The 24126-nt window shown below is 45.2% G+C and overlaps 1 protein-coding gene across 2 annotated transcripts in view; it reads left to right on the forward strand.

Moving 5' to 3' along the window:
• Positions 1–24126, forward strand: part of THSD7B (thrombospondin type 1 domain containing 7B) — a 925167-nt gene that overhangs the window by 282448 nt on the left and 618593 nt on the right. The gene's annotated exons all lie outside the window — the stretch shown is intronic.

The raw sequence follows: 24126 nt of genomic DNA on the forward strand, positions 1-24126 counted from the left end.
TAGATCCCCGCACCTCGACCTCTCTGCTGTTTGCTGCCGCCACCACTGAACCTGAACTCTCCATGGACTCTCTCACGTGCCCACAAAGTTGGTTCTGCGTGCCAGCTGTGGCATGCGTGCCATGGGTGCGCCAATACTGATCTAGGGCAATCAAAGCGCTAACTGTGTGCCTAAACAAGTGTTTTTGTGTACTGTGTGTGCTGCTTTCACTAAGGGAAGAGATTGATTCTAGTCCCTGCGCAGGGACACAGGATCGTCTCTTCCCCTCTGTCACATAGGCATATCTCAGTTCTCTGTGTTTTACTAACAAACGGCGGGTGCCGGAGGACATTGAGCCCCCGGGACCCTCAGATCTGCTTCTGTTGTTATTTATTATTACAGCAGAAGCTGCCCGGCAGGTGTGCGTGTGTGCTCCCCTGCAGGCGGAACTGCGGGATCACGTATATATACATGATCCTGCGCACAGCTGCTGCCCTGTAGCAGTAAAAGTTCTATAGGGTGGTCAGCAAGTGGACTGCTATGTCCTCTGCAGTATCTTAATTCCTGTAATAAAATCTTAGCCTGTGTTCTTTGTCTCTACTAAATTAGGCCTTAGCCTTGCTCATTACAATTGTCCTGCTACCAGGGGCTGACTGGCAACTTTCGGCCCAGGGGGCAAGTACAAACCAGAGGCCCATGGAGCAGTGACTCGGCCCCCCTTCCACTCTCCCTCTTCCCGGCCTCCTCCTGACCCCCATTCCATGCTGAAGCTCTGCTCCAGGTGCTCTCCACTCACCAGCCGCATACGGGTTTCCAACCTGGCCAGCTGGCTGGTTGGGGGGAGCTTGGAAAGCTCAGTCGGGGCTGGCCGGGGGAGGAAAGTCTACAGTGGGGCATGGAACTGGCCTCTGCGCAGACACAGTTTACACCATTCATGCGAAGGGGTGCCTGTGCTCTGTCCTTGTCAGTGGCGGGGACTTTTTACTTCCCTTCACCAGGAATCCTTTAGGATTGTCTGTGGGAGAAGCGGTGCAGCCTTTTTATGGGGCATCAGGGCAGCCCGGGGGGGCGATTGCCCCCCTGGCCCAGTCCTCCCCTGCCGGCTACTGGCCAGTTTGACACTGTTATGTAATCTGCAGTCTGTGAATTCTGAGAGTAAAACACCTGCTTGTACTCTGTGTCTCTAGTAAATTTCAAACAACTCTGTCCTGCTGCTAGCCAGTTTTACACTGATGTTTCATCTGCGGTCTAATAATTCTTAATGAGAGTTTGACAGAAATTGACCAGTGGCAGGCCAGTTTTGCATCAGCTAGAACAGGGGCCACTGGCCAAATTGCTGTTTATTGAATAAAACGTATGTCATTGCTAAAACTACCTTACACCCAAATTAATCAGATTGGGATGCTGTTGTATGTAAGCCAAGATCATTTTAAAAGAAAAAATTCAATTTCACAGCCAATTATGCCCTGCAAGTGTATGCTGTCACTGAGTCAGCATACACTGTGATAATGGCACTGCTCTGTAACACCACATACATATTTAAGGCACCCCAAGCATGTTATATAAAGGATTTGCGTATTTTTAATGCTGCCTTTGAAGGAACATGAAAATATTCTCTCCCCTCTATAGTATTAAAAAACCTTTTATTTTGTATTGGTACATGCCCTCTTTTACAGGTCCGAGCCTAACCTGCTTTTTTGGCAGTAGTTTACCTTTTAGCCCTAAAAACGGACACATTTTTATAAAAAGGCTTTGCCAAACCCTTGGCAAACTGAACCCAGGCAGATTCACCTGTGGGAAGTGCAGCATGGTGCGGCGGCAGTAAACATTCAGAATCCAGATGCAGAGAAACAGGAAATATATTGTAATTGAAGTTCGCCAATATACATTATTCCTGACGGGAAGGCAACCCACCTGGGAGCACTTATTGATGTAACAGCAAGGAGTCACTAGCAGAAGGTCACGTGTGTGCTGACAATGTCTGTTTTGAGGAGTGGAATGTGGCCCGGCCGGTTCATACTCAAGTAGGGAGGCTTCCAGGTAGGTCCGCATATCCCTGCACTTTCCCTACTCCTCAGGAACCTCTCTCTGACGCTAAGCACTGTCCTTGACAGACAGGTGACCTGTCCCTACTCTAGCCACACGCGAAATGTACGCCAAGCGAGGGTCTAAAAATTACTCTGCCTGACCCAAGATGGCCACCAGAGTGAGGTGGGATGCCAACATCCAATCAGATAGTTGCCCCTGTGACCCTGGAATCCATAGAGGAACTAGGTTTTTCTTGACTTCCTCTCCCTCTGCAATGCCGCTGTGGTTGAGCACCACCCACAGTGGAGAAAATAGACTTCCCCTGCCTATAGGACCAATAGCCAGTAGCTTTGATTCCTGCAGGGAAAGTAAATATTTCACCTTTTTCTTTTATTGGAAGGAGGTAGAGTGGTCAGCTTTTGCATGAACATGTAGTGCTACCCCTACAAGGACTGCTGAATTGAACTGGCTCTTCCCCAAACAGTACAGAGGCCACCAGTCACCCAAGCAACAGTCCATTCGATCCTGCTCCAATAAGCAGTCTAGAGGTTTTCTTTAAGTGATTTATTGCTTTCAGAACTTTTAACAGGAGAGGGATTGGGGCATGGAATACGCCAAAATGTTTAGTGACATTAAGCAGAGGACATGGTTTTCCTTGTGGATATAGCACAGTCTAAAACCCTCACAGCATGAGACCAAGAAGTAGTCTTGGATCATTCCACGGCCTCAAAGCTGAGAACCATGAGACCAGACACGATCCCTATGTAAAAAATTCTACATCCAGCTCCAGGTTAGTCCAAGGTCTCCATCCCGGCCACAGCCAGGACCCAGCAGAACAGCCCCTCAGTCCATATGTGCTTCAGAGGCAAGCAGCCCCCTGAATCTCTCGGAACCATTCAGAACAGTCTCAGAGGTCCAGGCTATTTATCACCTTTCAGACCACCTTCTGGAAACACCCCCCAAGGGATTGGCCAGGCCATAGTAAATATTCAGGCTACTTATTTAAATGTCCTGCCCTAAGTTCTGGAAGCTTCTCCCAGAGGCAGAGGGAAACAATCAAACTCACAGTCTGTGAAAACATAAGCAGACTAGAACAAAGGATCACTGCTCCCCTGATTACAGAAATTAGATTTACTTATCATTCTACGCTAGGAGGGTGCCACAGACGTAACCTTTAAAATTTTAAAGTGGAACTTCATCCAATACTTATTTTTGGACAGAGTGGAAAATGTTGTTTCTAATGCTGTTTGTTTCACTATGGATGAGATTTATCCTTACTACTCCTCATGTCCTTATGTGGTCAAGTGCAAAGGAAGTAAGCAATATTTACCAATATTTACAAAGTAAAAGTAAAAAGAAAAAAAGGTAAATTAAAATAAATAAACAAAACAAAAAGAAACATATTTTCAGGAGACTGGGGCAGGGTAAAGTTTTTTTTATTGTTAGTTCTCGGGATTCTCCTCACTTCATGTTGTTCCCTGGGACAGGATGCAAGGAAACATTTCTTAAGCACAAAGATAAAAATAAAAAAAAAAAAAACTATCAGAGATTTTATCTAGACGTTTATGTATGATATGGTTCCTGCGCTATCGTGGATTCTCCCAGTCTCCCTGATGCTGCACCACGAGAACTGGTGCTATAAAACAGTTGTAAATGCCAATAATTTAAGGGGGTTGTAGTGCGCTTCTGGGTGTTACGAAAGTGTTAAAGTGCTATTGTGTAATATCCAACTCAAAATTAATAAATATGTAAAAATAGGGTGTACTGTTTTCCTATTCCGAATGTTCCAAAACCTGTTAGAATATATCTTTTATTCTTATACATATAATTTATAAAGTGCTTATGTGAATGATTAATTCTAATAAAATTAAAAGGTGAAATAGTGCTTCTTCTATGTGCTTCTTAAAAAAGTGCTCTGTGCATCCAATGAAAATACAAATATGAAAATATATAAAACTTCAGCAATATAAAACAATGTACCAAGTGTGTGCAAATAAGCAAATACACTTAACATTAAGTATCCAGTCCAAACCGGTGCATTAAAACAGTTCTCAGAAAAACAAGGCTGCACCAAATAGCTTGATATGAAAGAGTATAAAAAACCAATATAATAAAAAACGGTCACATGGCTTCTTTTCCTCCACTTTGTGCCGTGATTACACTTCTAGGTGTGCTAAATGTGTCTGCACTATGGATCTGGGAACCTGGGATCTGGGTTCCCAGATACATAGTGCAGACACAGAACGACCCTCACACCTCTCAGCCAGGACAAGAAGCCTCCATCTTCCATCGGGGACACGGAGGAGAGACAGAGAAGATCCTCACACAGGTCAGAGCAGAATCAGCTTCATGTCTACAGTCTGCACATTGAAGGCCTAGGACCCCCCACAAGGTGGAATGACACTTTAAGGGGAACTTTCCCCTGATTGTGGACACTTGTGAGCAGGAGGAAGAGAAGCCGAGAGTTGGGAGAGATTTCCCCCTTCATGTCCAGTCACCATACTGGGAAGAGTCAGAAGTCACCCAACCATAGAATACTCATCAGAGGAGCTCCACATCAACCTCCAGAACAGGACACCATCAGCCAGGCCCCATCATTCCTATGAGCCCTAAGGAGGAGATACACAGCTAAGGAGATCGCACCACAAAGGAGGCATTTAAAGATCCCCACAGACAGCACGAGATCAGGAAGGAACACAGGATCCCCTTGGAAAGGTCTGCTGCCACCAGATACTACGCTGGAACAAAGGATGATAAGGAACCATCAGCTACCCAGATATATAATACAGGCGTATTATACTTCAAGTTGAGGTGAGAATTTAGCACACCTAGAAGTGTAATCACGGCACAAAGTGGAGGAAAAGAAGCCATATCACCGTTTTTTATCATATTGGTTTTTTATACTCTTTCATATCAAGCTATTTGGTGCAGCCTTGTTTTTCTGAGAACTGTTTTAATGCACCGGTTTGGACTGGATACTTAATGTTAAGTGTATTTGCTTATTTGCACACACTTGGTATATTGTTTTATATTGCTGAAGTTTTATATATTTTCATATTTGTATTTTCATTGGATGCACAGAGCACTTTTTTAAGCACATAGAAGAAGCACTATTTCACCTTTTAATTTTATTAGAATTAATCATTCACTTAAGCACTTTATAAATTATATGTATAAGAATCAAAGATATATTCTAACAGGTTTTGGAACATTCGGAATAGGAAAACCTATTTTTACATATTTATTAATTTAGAGATTCTATCTATTCCCTTCTCTATCCTAAACAGAATAAAAACTTTTTTTTTTCCAATTGACGCAATATTTCATTTCTGGCAGGAAATTCCTCTAGTTCTTCATTAGGATATATTTTTGGTGTCGTAGTCGGGAGTCTTGTGTGGCATGTTCTCTGGGCACAGGCTGTATTTTTAAGTAACATTAATAGCGCAAAGAACTTGGTGTTAACAAAACATTGCTTTTAAACAGATGGATATTCTGCTTTAACAGCCAAGAGCAGATGGTCTTATTAGGTTTTAATAGGAAAAAAAAAGTTTGAGAAAAGAAATGTTTGAAGAATGTTTTTAATTTCCTGAATCAAACAAAAACAAAATGCAATTATTGGGCAGCAGCTGAAATTAAAGGTGCTTGCAGGGAATATACTTACCTTCTGTCTAGCAGGTGTACAGCTGTGGTAGATAAATACATCACTGCACTGACGCTTAGTTGGACAGTGTGATGTAAATAAAGACATATTAGCGAGAAATATATATATATATATATATATATATATATATATATATATATATATATATATATATATATATATCATAGATGACAACTGTCCCGGATTTGCAGGGACTGTCCCAAAATGTTGACCCTCCAGATCAGGATCAGACCATCACCCTTATTTTAGTTACTCAGCATGCACAGTAATTAAAAAAAAGCTAATTACTGAGGGGATCACCATAATGAGTGGACAGTGCTTGCATATTATATAATTATATAATATTATATTATATATTAGGGGCAGGACCATGTAGAAGGTGGTCATGTCATGTGTTGATCCTGTGTAGGGGCAACAATGTCCCAGGTCCTAGGATATGTTGGTAAGTATGATCTATTTGTAGCACCCTCCTAGGTAGGTGCTAGAAGAGATTATGGTTTTTGGGTCTTTCTGCTTACCAGGAAAATTGCCAGGTAAATTTATAATGCTCTCTGCCTACCAGGGAGCTTGATTTATTGGTGGGGTCTGATCGTGGTACTCAGGTGCAGCTCAGCTCAGGTGGGGAGGCATGTTGAACAGTGGGAGGAGGCCTGACAAGTGAGGGCACAGGCATTATTACAGCCCTGGTGATTGGCAGAGGAAAGTGCATTGGTGCTTGCTGGGTGACTGTATATATGCCAAGGGCACGTGTGATCGGGGTCTTCGGCTGGAAAGAGGGGTCCTGGAGGGAGGGGGTGGCTACCCCTCCTCTGTAGAAGCTGCCATGCGGCCTCAGGTGGACGACTTGAGGGCCTGAGAGTCAGAGAGGAGCTGAAACCAGAGGTCCTGCAGAGCTGACTGGAAGGGAGACACTGGAAAGGATCTGAATCTGCCTACAGTGAGTACATATCTGTGTCATGGGGCCTGTGCTGTGAGGGCCATCCGTTCAGCTAGAAGAGTCAGTGGACAGGTGTCAGTCAAGGGGATGCTAGAGAGCGTCCTGAAGATAAAGTAGTGGCATCAAGTCTGCAGCTAGAGAGAGCAAGAAGAGCAGTGTGTCTGCTTCCACGAGTAATCAGGTAAGGCCAAGTGAGAGTTGTCCTTATCTACTGTGAATTGTTCAGTTGGAGTATTCCACTATTCCCTTCTTCCATCCAAGTTCCACAATAAATACAAAAAAAACAAATACCCTGGACTCTTTATTGAGTAACGAGCCAAATAGGAGTAAGGAGGGATATATGAAAAACCCCCAGCAACTGTCCGCAAGTAATCAGAGGGAGGCCTAAGAAGTCATCACACAGCAATCCCTACAGGGACAGTGCTACACATACAGTATTTCACAAAAGTGAGTACACCCCTCACATTTTTGTAAATATTTTATTATATCTTTTCATGTGACAACACTGAAGAAATTACACTTTGCTACAATGTAAAGTAGTGAGTGTACAGCTTGTATAACAGTGTAAATTTGCTCTCCCCTCAAAATAACTCAACACACAGCCATTATTGTCTAAACCACTGGCAACAAAAGTGAGTACACCTCTAAGTGACAATATCCAAATTGGGCCCAATTAGCCCTGTTCAATCCCCAGTGTCATGTGACTCGTAAGTGTTACAAAGTCTTAGGTGTGAATGGGGAGCAGGTGTGTTGAATTTGGTGTTATCGCTCTCACTCTCACATACTGGTCACTGGAAGTTTAACATGGCACCTCATGGCAAAGAACTCTCTGAGGATCTGTAATAAAGAATTTTTGCTCTACATAAAGATGGCCTAGACTCAGTGGCGTAGCGTGGGGGGTGCAGGGGGGGCCAGCCGCACCGGGCGCAACATCTGGGGGGGCGCATCCGCAGTGTCACTCTGTCTGTCTGACTCTGACATACACAGTTCACACACTGTCTGCGGCTGCCTCCATCTTTAGGCTGGGAGATGTCCAGTGCGGCCGCCCTATGGCTGAAAATGGTGGGTCGGGGGGGGGGGGGGCTGTACTGTGCCTCACCTGTCCATTGGTGTAGGGTGGGGTGGCGTTGCAAGCCAAGCCCCGCCTATGCCGCCTCTCCTCACTGCTCAGTCAGTTTAGCAGCGAGGGAGTCAGCAGCCTGGCGCTGTCACAGAGTGTGTTTTTTTTTTTAATCGCCTGATTAGAGCCAGAGGCTCTAATAGGCTTCAAAAAAGGGTGGACCCGGGGCGCAGAGCAGTGCGCCCCAAACCCACCCATTGTGTGACAATAGCGAATGAAAATTCGCTATTGTCACACGGATCATCCTCCTGGCCAATCAGGAAGCGGGTCCGAGACCTGCTTCCTGATTGGCAGAAAGGCGAACACATGCCATTGGCTGAGGAGGAGGTGGGAGGACTCGAGGAGACGCGGGAACTGAGGAGAAGCCGCCGCTGCAGTTAAGTCTCTCTGCATTGAAAGGGGGCACGCTGGTCACTCTGCATTGAAAGGGGGCACACTGGTCTCTGTGCATTGAAAGGGGGCACGCTGGTCATTCTGCATTGAAAGGGGGCTAGCTGGTCTCTCTGCATTGAAAGGGGGCCCACTGGTCATTCTGCATTGAATGGGGGCACGCTGGTCATTCTGCATTGAAAGGGGACACGCTGGTCACTCTGCATTGAAAGGGGGCACGCTGGTCTCTCTGCATTGAAGGGAGCACACTGGTCACTCTGCATTGAAAGGGGGCACGCTGGTCTCTGTGCATTGAAAGGGGGCACGCTGGTCTCTCTGCATTGAAATGGGGCACGCTGGTCTCTCTGCATTGAAAGGGAGCACGTTGGTCTCTCTGCATTGAAAGGGGGCACGCTGGTTTCTCTGCATTGAAAGGGGGCACCCTGGTCTCTCTGCATTGAAAGGGGGCACGCTGGTCACTCTGCATTGAAAGGGGGCACGCTGGTCACTCTGCATTGAAAGGGGGCACGCTGGTCACTCTGCATTGAAGGGGGCACGCTGGTCACTCTGCATTGAAAGGGGACACGCTGGTCTCTCTAGATTAAAAGGGGGCACGTTGGTCTCTCTGCATTGAAAGGGGGCACGTTGGTCTCTCTGCATTGAAAGGGGGCACGTTAGTCTCTCTGCATTGAAAGGGGGCCCGCTGGTTTCTCTGCATTGAAACGGATTAAACATAAAGGAATATTCAGCGCTGGACGCAAATATACCATATACAATGGACTAGCAGCTGAACACTTCAAGGGCAATCCAAACAAAACCTCCTGAAAAATAATTATGCAATAGTGCAGCGCAATCCTAATGGGGAATCATGAGTAATACATAATGAATAATAACATGCTCCAGAATAAGTCCCAAGGATTCAGGTGCCAGTGTAGAAGGAAAGATGAACTGTCCCCAGTGGTAGTGGTCCTAGAGCAAACTCATTCAATTCTATGGTACATCAGAACAGGTACTCAAAAGATCCCGCCATGGTGCCACCTATCATTCACTGCCTCTCACCTTATCCTTGTGACCCTTCAGGGTCAAACAGCATGTCATATTCACAGGAATCAATATAGTACACCTTCGCTCCTTCTCTCCTTTTAACACAATATGCAGTGTGTATAAACCTCAGATCCTCAATGATATCTGGAGTCCTCAAAATAGATCTTCCAAACCGTATATCCGTGGTGTATGTAAGAGGAGAGACTATCTAATGCTCTCTGTATGCATTAACACTATACTTTATTTCAATAAAGAATTACACTCACGTTTTGAGGATGGGTTCATAACATTATTGCAGAGCTTGCAAAGGAGCGTGCATATCGGTAACCAAATAGGGGAGGAGTCCAAAGATGGCCGCGGGTCACGTGACGTCCCCCTCAAGCTGGTCATTCTGCATTGAAAGGGGGCACGCTGGTCATTCTGCATTGAAAGGGGGCACGCTGGTCTCTCTGCATTGAAAGGGGGGACGCTGGTCTCTCTGCATTGAAAGGGGGCACGCTGGTTTCTCTGCATTGAAAGGGGGCACGCTGGTTTCTCTGCATTGAAAGGGGGCACGCTGGTCTCTCTGCATTGAGAGGGGGCACGTTGGTCACTCTGCATTGAAAGGGGGCAAGCTGGTCACTCTGAATTGAAGGGGGAATGCTGGTCACTCTGCATTGAAAGGGGGCCAGCTGGTCTCTCTGCATTGAAAGGGGGCACGTTGGTCATTCTGCATTGAAAGGGGGCACGCTGGTCATTCTGCATCGAAAGGGGGCACGCTGGTCTTTCTGCATTGAATGGGGGCACGCTGGTCTGTCTGCATTGAAAGGGGGCACGCTGGTCATTCTGCATTGAAAGGGGGCACGCTGGTCTCTCTGCATTGAAAGGGGCACGCTGGTCTCTCTGCATTGAAAGGGGGACACACTGGTCATTCTGCATTGAAAGGGGGCACCCTGGTCATTCTGCATTGAAAGGGGGCATGCTGGTCATTCTGCATTGAAAGGGGGCATTCTGGTCTCTCTTCATTGAAAGGGGGCACGCTGGTCTCTGTGCATTTAAAGGGGGCACGCTGGTCTCTCTGCATTTAAAAGGGGCACGCTGATGATTCAAATTTGTATTTAGATGCATTTTACTTTAATTTCATCAGTATTTTCATAACCAACAATACATGTACTTAGGGGGTAAGGGTTTCTTCAACTAATCTAGTGGAAGAGACTCGAGTGCTTACATCCTGCGGGTTAGGGGGTGCAAAATACTTGCCTTGCCCCGGGTGCTGACAACCCACGCTACACCACTGCCTAGACTATAAGAAGATTGCCAAGACCCTGAAACTGAGCTGCAGAATGGTGAACAGCGGTTTAACGGGACAGGTTCAACTCAGAACAGGCCTCCCATGATTGACCAAAGAAGTTGAGTGCATGTGCTCAGCATCATATCCAGAGGTTGTCTATAAAAATAGTCGGATGAGTGCTGCCAGCATTGGTGCAGAGGTTGGAGGTGTGGGGAGCCTGTTATTGCTCAGACCATACCCTGCACACTGCATTAAATTGGTCTGCATGGCTGTTGTCCCAGAAGGAAGCCTTTCTAAAGATGATGCACAAAAAAGCCAGCAAAACAGTTTGCTGAAGTCAAGCAGAGTAAGGACATGGATTACTGGAACCATCTCCTGTGGTCTGATGAGACCAAGATAAACTTATTTGGTTAAGATGGTGTCAGGCTTATTTGGCGGCAACCAGGTGAGGAGTACAAAGACAAGTGTGTCTTGCCTACAGTCAAGCATGATGTTGGGAGTGTCATGGCTGGGGGCTTCATGAGTGCTGCCGATACTGGGTAGCTACAGTTCATTGAGGGAACCATGAATGCCACCATGTACTGTGACATACTGAAGCAGAGCATCCCCTCCCTCTAGAGACTGGACCGCAGGGCAATATTCCAACATGATAACGACCCCAAACACACTTCCAAGATGACCACTGCCTTGCTAAAGAAGCTGAGGGTAAAGGTGATGGACTGGCCAAACATGTCTCCAGACCTAAACCCTATTGAGCATCTGTGGGGCATCCTCAAACAGAAAGCGGAGGAGCGCAAGGTCTCTAACATCCACAAGCTCCGTGATGTCGTCATGGAGGAGTGGAAGAGGACTCCAATGGCAACCTGTGAAGCTCTGGTGGCCACACAAAATGTTGACACTTTAGGCCCAATTTGGACATTTCCTCTTAGGGGTGTACTCACTTTTGTTGCCAGCGGTTTAGACATTAATGGCTGTGTGTTGAGTTATTTTGAGGGGACAGCAAATTTACACTGTTATACAAGCTGTACACTCACTACTTTACATTGTAGCAAAGTGTCATTTCTTCAGTGTTGTCACATGAAAAGATGTAATAAAATATTTACAAAAATGGTAGGGTTGTCCTCACTTTTGGCAGATATTGTGTATGTATGTATGTATGTATGTGTAAGGTATCAGTATACCAAAACATTTTGGACAATTTTATGCTCCCAACTTTGTGGGAACAGTTTGGGGATGGTCCCTTCCTGTTCCAACATGACTGCACACCAGTGCACAAAGCAAGGTCCATAAAGACATGGCTGAGCGAGTTTGGGGTGGAGGAACTTGACTGGCCTGCAGAGAGTCCTGACCTAAGCCCAATATAACACCTTTGGGATGAATTATTTGAGTGGAAACTACAAGCCAGGCTTTCTTGTCCAACATCAGTGCCTGACCTCACAAATGTGCTTCTGGAAGAATAGTCAAACATTCCCATAGACACAATAATAAACCTTGTGGACAGCCTTCCCAGGAAAGTTGAACCTATTATAGTTGCAAACGGTGGGCCAACTCAATATTGGACTCAACAGACTAAGAGTGGGCTGCCAGTAAAGTTCATGTGCGTGTAAAGGCAGGCGTCCCAATATTTGATAATATAGTGTTTAAAACGATATACTCTAGGTATTATCCGAGAAAAATTTATATTTTTTTTGTAAGCTTTACTAAGAAAAAAAAGGTGAAAAGCTGTAACAAATACAACATGTGCAATAGCAAATTGTCTTAGACCTCATTTACATTTTCGTCACCCTCTGAAGAATGATGCATTGTTAAACACCTTTCAAGGGGCGTTTGACAGGCGGCTATAAGGTGCTATTTCACCTCCTCACCACGTTTTAACTCTGTAAAGCCTGCACCACTTTACCGCAACTGCATTTTGTACCAGAGTCTTGTGACTTTTAAGTAAATGTATCTAAACGCAAAAAACAAAAATTTAATAAATTACTATTTTCACCTGGTACTCCTGCACATAACACTCTCCCTGTCCTACGTGGCTATGCTCACTCACCCTACTGTACCTATGGAGGGAACCTTGGTTTTAAACCGAGAATTGGACTACAATTATGTATTCCTTTCTTCCAGCAGGGAAATTAGTACTTTACAAAAAAAATTGTTTGGAAACAAGATAACATTGTTTGATATATCAGTTAAATTTCTGGCAGGATAAACAGACATTTACTATACTTGTTAAATATAGTCTGAGGCTGAAAAAGACCCCATTGGTCAGGAAGGTGTGCTGTGTGTAACCATATGTAATTAGGGGCAAATATTCCTCTGTTTTTATTGTTCTTAGAAGAGGCAGCCAGAGCATATTGTCCAACGGTGAGACATTGTATGCTGGCAGCTCTGCAAGTAAGGACTACTGTTTTGTTGGTTAGGACACATGATCTATATTAGGGATCGACTGAATATCGGAGGCCAATATTCACTTTTTTTAAAGTATCGGTATCGGCCACAAACTTGGCCGATATGACCGATATTTTCTTAAGGTAGGGTCTATTGGGCTGCCTCCGGAGTGGAAGGGGGGGGATGTGGATTAGAGTGCCACCTGATAACACAGAGCAGGGTTTTTCTGCTTACTCAGCGTGGGCGCTGTCATGCAAAGTCCCGCCTCCTGGACCAGTTCCTACCTATGATAGACAGCACACTGGTGACGTCTATCATAGGAGCCGGTCCAGGAGGCGGGACTTCATATGACAGCGCCTGCGTCGGGTAAGCAGAAAAATCCTGCTCTGTGTAATCAGGTGGCGCTCTAATCCCCATGCACTGGTCCCTCTGCATTGGATTGGGGCACTGGTCACTCTGCATTGGATGGGGGCACTGGTCACTCTGCATTGATGGGGGCACTCGTCACTCTGCATTGGATGGGGGCACTGGTCACTCTGCATTGTTGGGGGCACTGGTCACTCTGCATTGTTGGGGACACTGGACACTCTGCATTGATGGGGCACTGGTCACTCTGCATTGGATGGGGACACTGGTCACTCTGCTTTGGATGGGGGCACTGGTCACTCTGCATTGGATGGGGGCACTGTTCACTCTGCATTGGAATTTGGGCACTGGTCACTCTGCATTGGATGGGGCACTGGTCACTCTTCATTGTTGGGGGCACTGGTCACTCTGCATTGATGGGGCACTGGTCACTGTGCATTGGATGGGGGCACTGGTCACTCTGCATTGATGGGGCACTGGTCACTCTGCATTGGATGGGGTCACTGGTCACTCTGCAATGTTGGGGGCACTGGTAACTCTGCATTGGATGGGGGCACTGGTCACTCTGCATTGGATGGGGGGCACTGGTCACTCTGCATTGTTTGGGGTCACTGGTCACTCTGCATTGTTGGAGGCACTGGTAACTCTGCATTGGATGGGGGCACTGGTCACTCTGCATTAGATGGGGGCACTGGTAACTCTGCATTGTTGGGGGCACTGGTCACTCTGCATTGGATGGGGGCACTGGTCACTCTGCAATGTTGGGGGCACTGGTCCCTCTGCATTGGATGGGGGTATGGTCACTCTGCATTGGATGGGGTCACTGGTCACTCTGCATTCTTGGGGGCACTGGTCACTCTGCATTCTTGGGGGCACTGGTTACTCTGCATTGATGGGGGCACTGTTTACTCTGCATTGGATGGGAGCACTGGTTACTCTGCATTGGATGGAGGCACTGGTCACGCTGCATTGATGGAGGCACTGGTAGCTCTGCATTGAATGTGTGATTGAATGTACAGAATATCGTCCCATATCGGCCAATGCCGATACTTTGTGTCCAAAATATCGGTATTGGCGCTGGAAAAACCATATTGGTCTATCCCTAATCTATATCCTTGCCAGAAAACAAATTTATTTATGTTGCTGAGTATTTATGTGTTATGTTATGGACGGGTTGCTTGTGACCAGTTTGAAGCCTGCCTGCTGCGTTGGCACTTGTTCTTTGTAAAAAAAGACCCCGTCATGAGTCTGTTCACCCTCAAAAGACAGCCAAAGCAAGGCTCCTGTCATTACAGCATCTGCCAATGAAAAAAAAAAAACTTCTAAACTATGGCAGGATAAGGATGGAGGCAGATTTGTAATATGGATCACCTAGAATAAATTATTCCTTGACTTATTTTCTGATTTGATGCAATCTCCATAATAATAAAATATATAAAATCATTACTTGTAAGTGATTGCAATGCCGCAGTTTAACTTGCCGCATATAGTCTTACTGAATATTTTTATTGGAACATTCTCATGCATTTTTTTTATTAAATAACAATCTCTCTTTTTCTTTTGACTGACGGTAACCTTGAAGCGTGCTGGAATATAGCAACACGGAATAATGGCTCAGTAGCAAAAGCGCGAGTTCATATCAATAAACATGGCACAAAACAGGGGACGGGCGCTTACTATTAATATTGGCGCGCTCAGAAAATCTAAGATTTTTTTATTTATGCGGAGTTGTTTGCTCCAAGAGAACCTACATACCTATCATTTTTGTTTTATGGGAGACTTGAAAAAGTAGATTTTATTTTTATAAGACTGGCAAAGGCAAAAGAAGCATGTGTGGTCCTAACAGAATTTGATTATTAAACCCATAATTTAATTCTGCTATGTATTCATTCAAAAACATTGAACTCTAGCTAAATCCAAAAGCGAAAATATAATATATTGCAGGGTAGGAATCCGTAGATATGATGGCTGCATTCGTTATCTTTTTTTTTTTTTTTTTAGTTGGCAATCCTGTAAGGCCCCTTTCAAACTTGTGCGACTTGTCTTGCAACTTGGTAATGCAAAGATGCACAAGTCGTACCCCATGATTTCCAATGAGTACAATTCATGTCTGTGCGACTTCAAGTGGCAGCGACATCAAAGAAGTCCCTAAACTACTTTGGTCCGACTTTGATGCGACTTGAGGTCCAATGACCTCAAGATTACACAGGCATTGCTTCAAGTCGGATCAAGGTCATGTCAAAGTCGCAGGACTTTCAGGTCGTACAAGTGTGAAAGGGGCCTTAGTAACACACCTATGTCTTTGGCGCTTCTATGTAAAGCAAGTTGGTGTCTGATAATTAGAACAGTAAAAAATGCACTCACATTGAGTAGAATGAAATAAAACATATCTTAAAATCAAGAGAAGGTCTGGGGTCAATCAAGCTGCCATTATGGACTTATGAACTGTGTTTAGCTCAGACCATCATACTGGCAGTGTTTGCACAATAACTTATTTTATTTCATTAGAGTGGAAGTAAACCCACCCTTTAACAGTTTCAAAAAACAGTTACATTCCTGGCATGCCGGAAATATTTACTGTCACCTTGGTTGTGCTCTCAACCATCAAACCATCCAATGGCTGGAGTCATAACTGATCACATGTGCAGCGCCATGGCAGTTAACCACTTTACCACCGGAGGATTTTGCTGTCTTACGTCTGGGCCACTTTTTGCGATTCGGCACTGTGCGAATTTAACTGACAATTGCGCGGTCATACAACGCCATACCCAAACGAAATTTACGTCCTTTTTTCCCCACAAACAGAGCTTTCTTTTGGTGGTATTTGATCACCTCTACGATTTTTATTTTTTGTGATATTAATAAAAAAAGTGACGATTTTGAAAAAATAACAATATTTTTCTACTTTGACAGTTAAAAAATATCCAATATATTCAATTTTTGTCATATATTTAGGCCAAAATGTATTTAGCTACATGTCTTTGACAAAAAAATTCTCAATGAGCGTATTTTTAACCGCTTTAAGACCGGAAGATTTTACCCCATTCCTGACCAGGCCATATTTTGCGATTCGGCACTGCGTTACTTTAACGGACAATTGCGCGGTCGTGCGACACTGTACCCAAATTAAATTGACATCCTTTTTTCCCCACAAATAGAGCTTTCTTTTGGTGGTATTTGATCACCTGTGCGATTTTTACTTTTTGCGCTATAAACAAAAAAAGAGCGACAATTTTGAAAAAATAACAATATTTTTTCACATTTTTTTATAAGAAATTCCCCCCAAAAAAATGTAAAAATCTAAATTTTTTAACATTTTAGGCCAATTTGTTTTCTGCTACCTATGTTTGGTAAAAAAAAATCGCAATAAGCGTATTTTGATTGGTTTGCGCAAAATTTATCGCAGCTACTAACTACGGGAAATTGATATCATTTTTATTGTTTTTTGTTTTAACTAGTAATGGCGGCGATCTGGCGGCGATCTGCGATTTTTTTTGCGGGACTGCAACATTGCGGCGGACAGATTGGACCCTTGACTGACATTTTTGACAGTTTTGGGGTTACCAGTGACATTACTACAGTAATCAGTGCTATAAATATGCACTGTTACTGTAAAATTGACACTGGCAGGGAAGGGGTTAACTTTTATTGGTGATCAAGGGGTTAATGTATGCCTGGTGCTTACTAACCTGTGTGGGGGGAGGGGACTGTGTGACACAGGCACAGATCGCAGGTTCAGCTATGCTGAATCCTGTAATCTGTCCCTGCCTGTCACTTAGGAGATCCGCCCGCTTTGTTTACACAAGCGGGCGGATCTCCACACTCGATCCCCGACGATCGGGGAAGAGCAGCGGTGATCACCGCCTCTCTTCCCCTGGCCCGACTCCCGCTGTGACTGAAAACAGCGGGAGCCAGCTTCCGGCGGCGCGCCCGAGCCGCCGAGAGAGGGAAATGTCTGGTGACGTAGGTATACGTCGCCAGACGATAACGAGCCACTTTGCCGCAGTAACAGCACAGTGAGCAGCGCTAAAGTGGTTAAAGATTAAACAGAGGCCAAGATGGCAGCTTCCTATGAGGGTTTACTTTCACTTTAAGCATGGGCAGGAACATCACAGATCCTTTATGGCGCATTGGGTCAATCTTCTGGCAGTTGGGAAGGGCGCAGGATGGGGCACACCACTGGAGCTGGCAGCACTGCTTGTGTCCAAATCCGGGGGGGGGTTAATGGGTAAACTAAATAAATAAAGCCCAAATAAAAAAGATACATAGTGTGTCACAGTAGTGTCTTCTGCCCGGCTTCAAAGCACTCCCCCCCCCTCACAGTAGTATCTTCTACCCCCCCCCCCCCCACTGGTGTCCTCTGCCCCCTTTCACACCACTCCCCCAGTAATGTACTCGCCCCCTCCCCACTGTAGTGTTCTCTGCCCTTCTGCCACCCCCACTTACTAGTGTCCTCGCCCCCCCCCCCACACACACACAGGCACCCCTGCCTCCTGCCCCACACGGTAGTGTCCTCTGCCTCCCCACACACGGTAGTGTCCTCTGCCCCCCCCCACAGTAGTGCCCTGTGACCCCCCCCAAAGCAGTGTCCCCCGCCCACTGTCCTCCCACTGTAGTGCCCTCTACCCCCCCCCCCCCAATAGCAGTGTCCTCTGCACCCCCCACAGTAGTGTCTTCTGTTACCTCTGCATAGCACTGTCCTCTGCATCCCCCCCCTCACACACACACACACAGTAGTGTCCTCTGCCCCCCCCCCCCCACAGTAGTGCCCTGTGACCCCCCCAAAGCAGTGTCCCCCGCCCACTGTCCTCCCACTGTAGTGCCCTCTACCCCCCCCCCCCCCTCCAATAGCAGTGTCCTCTGCACCCCCCACAGTAGTGTCTTCTGTTACCACTGCATAGCACTGTCCTCTGCATCCCCCCCCCCCCCTCACACACACACAGTAGTGTCCTCTGTCCCCTCTCCCCGCCACTAATTTGCCCCCATAGCAGTTTCCACTGCCATCCCCTCCCACAATAGCATCCTCTGCCACCCCTTCCCATAGCAGTGTCCTCCTCCTCCCTAAGTAGTGTCCTCTGCCCCCCCATAGTAGTGTCCTATGCCCCCCCCCCCCATAGTAGTGTCCTCTGCCCCCCTCCACATAGCAGTGTCCTCTGCATCTCCCCACACACACACAGTAGTGTCCTCTGCCCCCCCCCCCCCATTTCTGTTTCCTCCCCCCCCCCCCCCCCCAAGAAGTGTTTTCTGTCCCCTAGAAGTAGTGACATTTGCCTCTTCATAATACACAGCAGTGTGTAGGTACCTACCTTACATCGGCTGTACATCAGAGCAGAGTGAGAGGCAGCACAGTGCTGGATGGAGGGTGCCAGAGTTAACTTTTCATGTTAACAAACTGATGATTGGTTGGTAGGACCACCTAGCAACCAATCATTTGATGGTTAACTTGCAAAGTTACCTAAAGCAGCTGTCGTCCTCTTGCCCTCCATTCAGCACTGTTTTGCCTCTCACTCCGCTCTGCTAATAAAAGGGGGAAAGCATCGGCACAGCCCTGTTCGTGATCTACCTGTCAGCTTCCCGCAGTCGACAGGTAAATGGGTTGCCGATCCCGGCTCTACACTGAAGCGCTGGAAGCTAGTCATTTGACTGGACCAGAGCGGCTTCCGAATCAGTAAGTATAGACATCTTTACTTTTACATTGTAGATAGAATAGTCTTAGAATGGAGGTGGAAGTAGATTTAAGCTTAGATAGAATTTGAATGGAATTACCCTTTAAATCCTCCTGCATAAGCTGTGTCTGTTTATCTGCAGCCCTCTCCCCTCCACAACCTTCCAAAGTAAGTAAGATGGTATTTCTCAGCTTCCAGGAGACTGGGATCTGATGTAAAACACTGCAAAGCACAAAACCGAGTGTAATCTGAGACATGAGTGGAGGGACAGGACACACCTCCCTCTACACAACCTCATCTGAAAACATACACATATGAGGCTGTCAGTCACCTGCTGTTGCTAGAGGTAGGTGGCCACCCCTACGGATTGCCTGGTATCTTATGCAGATAACAGGGAAAGGAGAGAGCAGACAGGATCCACACTAATGCCTCGTACACACGTACCGATCGTTGGCTGAACGATCGGCCGTCTTTTGTCCAGGGCTGTCTTGTCTGTTGAAAACTGCAAAAGACTGCACACAAATTTTGTCGGCCAACAGCCGACTGCAGAAGTGATGTCATGTGATGGTTAACTTTCCGTGTGTTTTTTCTTTTCTGAGCATGCCCAGTCTTGCTAATCGGCTGTTTGTCGGCCGAATTCTGTACTGACTGGCGAACAATCGGCCGTTCTGGTGTTGGCATCCAAAAATTTTAATGCCTGCACAACAGATTCTGTTCGGCCGAAAATGCGCTGTCGGCTGTCGGAAGCATCATACTAACAAGCCTACAATCGGCCGATCGGTCATCGGCCGAATATTTATGGCCGACAATCGGTACGTGTGTACGGGGCTTAAGTGTTTTGGATTGAGGCAAGTACACACTATATGCTTGGATATGATATGCTTTGTTCTTTATTAATTTCAGAGGTTTACAACCACTTTAAGAACAGTTTCTACCACCAAGTTAACTCACTAATGAACACATGAATTCTCATTGACACTGTTTGTTCTTCAGCTTTTGGATGTTTACACAGATCTTACAGTAAGACATTGGATAGTACTGGCATAAATACAAAGTAAATATATGTATGACTTACATATGTATTATTTCATTAAATGAGAGCAAGTATATGCACATATGCATAAATGTTTATCTATGAGCAAGGCACACTGGGAATCATCTTAACCACTTGCCTACTGGGCACTTTTACCCCCTTCCTGCCAAGGCCAATTTTCATGATTCAACACTGTCAAACTTTGAATGACCATTGCGCAGTCATAGAACACTGTACCTAAATTAAATATTTATAATTTTTTTACACAAATAGAACTTTCTTTTAATGGTATTTAATCACCACTGTTTTTTTTTTTTATTTTTTGCTAAACAAACAAAAAACAGACCAAAAATATGGAAAGGAAAAAAAATCATTTTTCATAATATATTATGTATACAGTATCTCACAAAAGTGAGTACATCCCTCACATTTTTGTAAATATTTTATTATATCTTTTCATGTGACAACACTGAAGAAATTACACTTTGCTACAATGTAAAGTAGTGAGTGCACAGCTTGTATAACAGTGTAAATTTCCTGTCCCCTCAAAATAACTCAACACACAGCCATTAATATCTAAATTACTGGCAACAAAAGTGAGTACACCCCTAAGTCAAAATGTCCAAATTGGGCCCAAAGTGTCAATATTTTGTGTGGCCACCATTATTTTCCAGCACTGCCTTAATCCTCTTGGGCATGGAGTTCACCAGAGCTTCACAGGTTGCCACTGGAATCCTCTTCCACTCCTCCATGACGACATCACGGAGCTGGCGGATGTTAGAGACCTTGCGCTCCTCCGCCTTCTGTTTGAGGATGCCCCACAGATGCTCAGTAAGGTTTAGGTCTGGAGACATGCTTGGTCAGTCCATCACCTTTACTCTCACTTTCTTTAGCAAGGCAGTGGTCATCTTGGAAGTGTGTTTTGGGTCGTTATCATGTTGGAATACTGCCCTGCGGCCCAGTCTCTGAAGGGAGGGGATCATGCTCTGCTTCAGTATGTCACAGTACATGTTGGTATTCATGGTTTCCTCAATGAACTGTAGCTCCCCAGCACTGATAGGCTGCACTGATGGGCATCAATGAGGCATCACTGATGGGGTGGCACTGGTGTGCACTGATGAGGCTGCACTGATAGGCCGCACTGAAGGGCACTGATAGGCAGCACTAATATGCAGCACTGATGGGCACTGATAGGTCTCACTGATGGACACTGAAAGGGGAAATTGATAGGCAATAATAGGCACTAGTATTTTGCACTGATGGGCAGAACTGATAGGTGATACTGATGAGGAGGCACTGATTGGCAGCACTGTTGCTCACTAATTGGCAGCATTGATGAGCACTGATTGGCAGCACTGGTGGGCACTGTTGGGACTGCACTGATAAACAGGACAATGATAATCAGTGCCCTGACTATCAGTGTAGATGTCCCTTTAACACAAGCAAGTTTTCAGCTCTCTTCTCCCTTCCTCGCACTGTCAGCGTGAGGAAAGCCGATAACCAGCTTGTGTTTACATCCATGATCAGCTGTCATTGGACACATAATAAAATCACATGTAAACACTAACAGCGCTATATAACTGATCACATAGTCCATAATGCATCATGGATGCACATGAATGAGTGTACCCATATTACATATCTGAGAGAAAGATCACCTTACAGGCATATCTGTTATGGTAATTTACATGCCTTTCATGATTTACAATAAAAGTTTTAAATAAGTGGCCTTTGGTGCATGGGAAAGTGCACCCTCATCTAGTTCTATATAGGAGGAACACTTTAAACTGGTCGCCATTAGTCTCACATCTTTATATAGCCGTATAGCTCACATCCAAGGTATTGGTCCAATAAAGAACTTTATCTATTAACCACTTAAGCCTCGGAGGATTTGGCTGCTAAAAGACCAGGGTTTTTTTTGCGATTTTTTACTGCGTGACTTTAACGGACAATTGCGCGGTCGTGCGACGCTGTACCTAAACGACCTTTTTTTCCCACAAACAGAGCTTTCTTTTGGTGGTATTTGATCACCTGTGCGATTTTTTGATCATGCGCTATAAACAAAAAAAGAGCGTCAATTTTGCAAAAATAACAATATTTTTCACATTTTTTTATATGAAATTCCCCCCCAAAAAAAATGTAAAAATCAAAATTTTTTAACATTTTTGGCCAATTTGTTTTATGCTACATGTGTTTGGTAAAAAAAATTGCAAAAAGCATATTTTGATTGGTTTGCGCAAAAGTTATCGCGTTTACTAACAAAGGGAAAGATTTCTGTCATTTTTGGTGTTTTTTTTTTTAACGCGTAATGGCGGCGATCTGCGATTTTTTTTGCAGTACTGCGACATTGCGGCGGACAGATCGGACCCTTGACTGACATTTTTGACACTTTTGGGGTTACCAGTGACATTACTGCAGTAATCAGTGCTATACATATGCACTGGTACTGCAAAAATGACACTGGCAGGGAAGGGGTTAACTTTATTAGAGAGGGAGGGGTTAAGTGTTTCCTAGGGGCGTGTTTCTAACTGTAAAGGGACATGGCTATTGGTGTAAAAACAAAGATCAACAGTCCTACATAGTAGAACCGTCTGATCTTCATTTTTACACAGGGAAGAATGACAGACGGCTTGTTTACATAAGCCGTCCGCCTTTCTCCCTTCACCGGAGCGATCGCGAGTGACCGGCAAACGATCGAGTCCTCCGGTCACATGCACTGACTTGTCAGTGAACGAGCCGGGGCGGGCGCGCGCCCGCCCGCAATTGGCTCGCAAGTCAGTGACAGGCGAGTGACGTACCCCTACGTCACTCTGCCTGGCCAGGGCTGACCGCCGCAGTATATAGTCGTGCGGCGGTCATCAACCGGTTAAAGTGTCACTAAACCCACATTATAAAAAACGATCAATAAATGATGTGCTACATGCTGTTCATACTCGCTCGGTCACTATGAGATTGTTTTCTGTATTTTGCAAAAAACCTGGTTGATTCTCCTGTTCTCTATCTCCCCCTTCTGTCCAAATCCCCAGTTCAGCCAGGGATTTTGCACCTGTGGTGGCAGCTCTGCACATGCTCAGTTTTCAGTGAGTTTCTATGGTGAGAATTTCCTCCCTATCACATCTGAGCAGCCCATGTGACTATAGAGTCACACATGTGGGCGTGTATACAGTGGAAAACAACAGCCCATTCTCTCCCTCCTCCTCCATGTACACTACCCAGCTAAACACAATAAGGATAGGATGTTACATTCTAATTGATGGAGGCTTCACCTTCCTGTCATTCTAAGACATGGGCTGGAGGGGCGTAACACAGTCTGTAACTGGTAAAAATCCACCCACACCATGTTATGGCCAAAAAAAAAAAAAAAAAAATGTATGATCTCAAATATATATTTGTATGAAAATTTAAAACTGTTTATTGATATTCATTATTTATTTTGACTTTGTATTCCAAGGGCTTTTTTGTGACCAGCAGCAGAGGAGGGAAAGCTCCTCCTGCTTATGTCTCCCTGCTGACAGGCTGGGAAAGATCTGAGTCATGTGACAGCTGTATATTAATTAGAAAAAAGGTTCAGAGTACAGTATTACAGTGCCATCATCTACATACAGAAATAGAAGGGATCATGTAAATTGCCGTGAAATTAAATGTAAAAAACAGAGTGTGTTTAGTATCCTTTTACATCTGCTATATCTTAGTAGCAACAACCTAACCTATTTGTTCTTTTGACTGCAACACAAAATTGGTTGGTATTTTTGAATAGTAGGCTTAGGAACTGGCCACACAGTGATTTCTTGCTTGATTTACTGGACCTACTATTATTATTATTATACAGGATTTATATAGCGCCAATAGTTTGCGCAGCACTTTACAATATGAGGGAAGACAATAGTTACAATACAATTCAATACAGGAGGAATTGGAGGACCCTGCTCATTAGAGCTTACAATCTAGAAAGGAGGGTCGAGTGAAACAAAAGGCAATAACTGTGGGGGATGAGCTGATGGAGAAAATGGAAATACGGTTGTTAAGTGGGGGTAGTGGTAGTGGTAAATGGGCTTCTCTGAAGAGGAGGGTTTTCAGGGCTCGTCTAAAAGCTAATAGAGTAGGAGATAATCTGACAGATTGGGATAAAGAGTTCCATAGGATTGGAGAGGCTCTGGAAAAGTCCTGGAGGTGAGTATGGGAGGAGGTGACGAGGGAGCTAGAGAGCATCAGGTTTTAAGAGAGCGATTAGGTTGGTATTTTTAAAATAGGGTAGTGAAGTAGCTGGGGGC

Source organism: Pelophylax lessonae, assembly GCF_965119305.1.
Source record: "Pelophylax lessonae genome assembly, chromosome: 6".
In the NCBI taxonomy this organism is placed as follows: domain Eukaryota; kingdom Metazoa; phylum Chordata; class Amphibia; order Anura; family Ranidae; genus Pelophylax; species Pelophylax lessonae.